This window comes from Apium graveolens, chromosome 6, assembly GCF_009905375.1.
Source record: "Apium graveolens cultivar Ventura chromosome 6, ASM990537v1, whole genome shotgun sequence".
NCBI lineage: Eukaryota > Viridiplantae > Streptophyta > Magnoliopsida > Apiales > Apiaceae > Apium > Apium graveolens.
The window spans coordinates 282,375,064-282,380,193 of record NC_133652.1 but is presented as its reverse complement, the minus strand read 5'-3'; positions in this window follow the sequence as shown (position 1 = coordinate 282,380,193).

The window sequence follows — 5,130 nt, the reverse complement described above, 5'->3', positions numbered from 1 at the left end:
ACTAACCTGGTCTGTATTGGGGTTTGGATATGAATTTCAAGTCTAATTAATATGATTTGTTTTTATTTCTTTAGGGTTCATTTTCGACCCATATTACCAATATTTTTTTGATAAAACACAATTCCCAAATTTTTGATTGTGCTTCACTTGTTTTTTTTAAAATAATAAATAATTATCAACTTGAAATTTTAGTAACAGTACAAACTAAAAATATAAATTTAAATAACTAAGAGTCTTAATTTTCAATAAATTACGTTACTAACTGAAGACATGAATAAATTTTAAGTAAAATATTCACATAAATTAGTCATATAAGTCATGCATATGTCATACATTTATAAATTTAATAACAAGATAATTGGATTAAAATAAATTGCCAAATTTATCTATAGAGAAATATATAAATAATTATTCACTAAATATTTTGTCATAAACGTGTTCCTAAAATAATTATGAGCATGTATAAGTATTAATCCATATACATATTCATGACTTTTATTAATGATTATGTTCGTGCATATACTCACGAACCAATTGAAGAACTATATTTAAGAACTTGTTGATGAACATTATAATCGAACTTGTTCACGAACTTTCGAGCCGAACTATATTGTGCTAGAGTTCATCCCATTTAAAACTGAACCTTAAAGTTGTGTTCATGTTCAACTCGTTTAAAAGTTGAACCAAACTCGAGCCAAACTTTTTTTGAATTAAATACCGAAGTGTTCGTGAGCGTATCGACTCATTTACATCCTTAAATGAAGTATTTAAAATTTGATGGTATGTTTGGTTGGTTTATTTGTCTCTTTTTCATTCCTGTAATGTATATAGTATTTTCTTAATATGAAAATAGGGATAATTAGTTAGTCCATTATTAGTATAATATCGTCGAACAAAAATACATAAAAATACTAATCATTCATGTTAAAGGTATTTATATTTCAATTATAATATTGTTATTTTAAATTTAAAATAACACTTATTTCAAATTAACACTAACATATAGCTTATATGAGCAAAATTCTATGGAGACCGCTATTTCATCGAAGACCTCGGAGACCTCGGAGACTACCTATATTCTGCAATCAAAACACTTTAAAAATTATTATTTTGTGAAGTATGTTCTAAGAATATTTTGAATTCATTTAAAAATTATGTGTATGTTCTGCAAACTGAAGAAATGTTCTCCAAACTAAACATCTTTCCTAGAGTAAAATATTTTGTAATGTTCTACATGCAGTACATATATGATATTGAAGGTTTTAAATAAAATAATGATCTTTACAGAACAAGATCCGTAACGTTTCACAATGTTTTTATGCAAGATTTTACTTGTAGAACATAAGTAGTCGTCAAGGTCTCCAATAAAAAGGTTATCTCCATAAAACTTAACTCTAGCTTATATATATACACACACACACATACATATATATTATTCAATAATATTATTTAAAATTTTAGATATATAAAATTTATAACTTCAAAATAAATTCTGAAAAACTATATACTATTAGGTACATCAAACCAAATTTGGTTTTAAGCTAGTCATACGTATAAAAGTGTAACTTATCAACTTTTAAAAGGAGGTTTGAACGTAAAAGACTGATACACCTAATTAAATATTATTTTCACGGATATTTTTTAGGGTTACAAGGTGTTTTTTTTTATTTATAATGTGTATAAGGTTATTAGGCCCTTTCACAAATATTTCTTTCCGTATAAATTTTTATTAAGCATTATATATAAATTTAATTATAATTTTTAATACCATATTTTTTAATATATAATATTTTATTACATTCTCTTGAAATATTTTTTATTTTCCGGGGTATATTAGAGAAACAAGGAGACAATTATTTTGTGGAAGGAAAGTTAGTTACACATTCTAGTATTCTTTAGTTATTAAAGTGATGAACTTGATGTGTACTCAAAATACACACGTGGTTCGTTATGAACTTAAAATTTCAGGTTCAGTAGACTGTAGATAATGGTGACTTTCTTAAGTACTTCTTGGGTAAGTACGGTAAAATATCCGTAGAACATGGAAGATTCTTGAAAATCCTAGAAGACTTAGCATGTAGAAGTATACATCTAATTACTATATATTGTTCTCTTTTTTACCTGATATGTTATAAAGATCCGGTTGTAAATCTGATTCACTTTTAATACACAATATAAACTCCTCCCACTTTTTTTATAAATTGTTTCCTTTTGTGTAAACATAAACTTAAATATAGCGTGGAAGGTATAAATTTAAATATTGTAGGACATTTTATAAAAAAAAATATTTTGGTATTCAAATTTGTGTACAATTTGGTTGTCACAAAAATACCAAAAAGATTTCTAATTGTAATTACCTAGTTAAATTAAAGTAAGTTATTGTATTAATCTGAACCTATATCATATTATGAACCTACATCATATATGGTGCTTGTAAACATCTTGTTCTGTGTGAAGCCATTGGTGTAATTTTTGAATTACTTGTTGGTAAAAAGGTTGATGGTTTCAAATAGTTGTACATAGTAAAAGTTAAACCTGAAATGGCACTATAGATCGTTATAAAGAAGAATTAGTTGCTCATGGTTGCATTGAGACAGAAGGGTTAGATTATTTTGGTAATCAAGTTTGATGATTTCTTGTATTGACCATAATAATCGTTAATAATATTATCATGTGAACCACATTTGACCATAACTCCCGAACTACTACTTGAAGTAGATTTGGTCCGAAATTTGTAGTCATTCACCTTGCAAGTTTGACAAAATAATAGCGTGTTTGCTGGTCCCAAAATTATGGTTCTAAAACATGAACCATTCACATCATCATTCTAAACATTTTCCCGAAACCATATTTTGAATTTGGTTTTTAACAATATCTCTTATTCTTCCGGAGTTATGTTTGGTTGGTTTCATTTGACATAAGTTTCATCCTCTTCTATGTAAGGTTGAACGTCTGGTGAGTCGAATAACATATATTATTCCGCAAGATATTATTCATCATCCATCAAATAATTTCAGACCGGGTTCCCTGCGGTTCAATAAGATATGTGGACAATTCTAATTTATGATCTTCATGTCACCCACACACAACTTCATTACGGATAAATTGATTATATACCATGTTGGATTTAAAATGAAAGTAAACTGAAAAAAAATTCAACATCTCCTATTCTACATAACGTTCCACAATCGAACCTTCATCCCTCGCCTTATTACGAACTCTATGTTTCATATATCTCATCATTCGCTCAATAAAATACATCCAATGATAATTAAGAGGGCCCCCTAACCTACATTCTACGGTGAAATGTACTATCATGTGCTCCATTTAATCAAAAAACATTGGTGGAAAACATGTCTTGAACACAAGCATCAGTCGGAATATAGACTTTTTTAAAATGTTTAAATTATCACAGATTAAGGTAAAAGAACAAATGTCATGAAAGAAGTTTGATAGGGAAGAAAGTGCATCCAAAATGTATGATGGTAAAAGCTTATGAATTACATGCAGTAATAACTTTTGCATGAAAATATGACACTCATTAGATTTGAACCCCGAATACTTACAATTATATTTGCAACAACGGGACCAAGCACACATGAGTTTGTGTTCTTTTGTTTTGAGTGTGAAAGACATTTTTTGCTTTTTCTTTTGACCATCCGGGATCCACAATTCGGGAAAAATATCCAACATGTAATCACCCTTTCCCTTGGTGTGATCCTTTTACTTCTTAATGTCGTTGACAATAGTGTAGAAAATATAATCAAACAGATTCTATTCCGTGTAAATCACAATGATACGATGTTCCAAAGAAAGTGATGAACAATATGGTAGATAAAAAAATATTGAATAATGCGTCCAATTGTGAGCAACTCCAAAACTATGACTTTTCTTCTCTTTATTTATTCTCTCAAGTGGTGGAAATTGTAAATTTTCACAAAAAGTCTATAAACACTCACCACTTGACCTACCAACAAACACCCTTCTTCCTTTACTTAGAAACTTAGCACTTAGAATACAAAAATGATCATCATTGGGTAAGAAACACCGATTTGTACCATAAACACTGTATTTTCTAAATTTTATCAATTAAACATCTTGAATATTTCCAACACAAACTGGACATGAGGGTTTTCCATGTGTTGGCCATCCACTAACCATCCCTGACCCGGGGAAATCAGGATTTGTCAATACAATCTCCGGCCTCATGGTTTTTTTAATGATTGATCAAAATTTTCTATTCCTATACCCCACAATAACTTCAATTCATTTATGAGGGGTCTAAAATGCACATTCAAAATTTTTGACAAAATATTTTCACTGAGAATAGAAAAAGTCATAAATGTTAATGGTTTTTTCATTGTCATAGAAGGAGGAAGATTGTAGACGACAACTTCAAGAGGCCACACCGTGTATACCTTTTTCCCGAATGGTTCAACGGGAAAACTCCATCGGTCCCAAGGACAAGACGGATATTCCGACTCTCTTTTGCAAATTTTGGATGACGATGATCAAATTATTTCCGCCACTCGTCCCCATCCGGCGTGACTAAGTTCCCCCGTCTTAGTTTCCCTTTTTTTACCATATGTTTAGCCATATGCTCGGATGTATAAAATATTTATAGACGGGGGATAAGTGGAAAATATCTCAAGACGTTTTTCAATGTACCCTTTCCATTTTTTTCTTTTACCTTCGTAATGATCACTACCACAAATGTCACAAACAATCTTGTTCACATCATCTTTGTAGTACAACATACATCATTTTCACAAGCATTAACTTTTTCATATCCCCAAGTTAACTTCTTCATCATTGTCTCCATAAGGTAGTAAGAATTTGTTAGAGTATGGTCCTTCGGCAGAACTTCACCAAGCAAATCAAGTAATAAATCAATAGCTTTTCCAGAACATTATACGAAAGTCTTAAAATATAACAACCTAGAACTAGATGACATTCTAGTAAAAGTTGTGTTACCCAGATATATTGGAGCTCCCGAATCTTTCACATCCATATAAAATTGAGAAGCGTACGTGTTTAGAAGTTCTTCTACGTTACTACTATACATAGCTTGTTCATCGTCGGTATTAATATTTCCACCATTAACATAATGTAGCAATGCATTTAAATCAA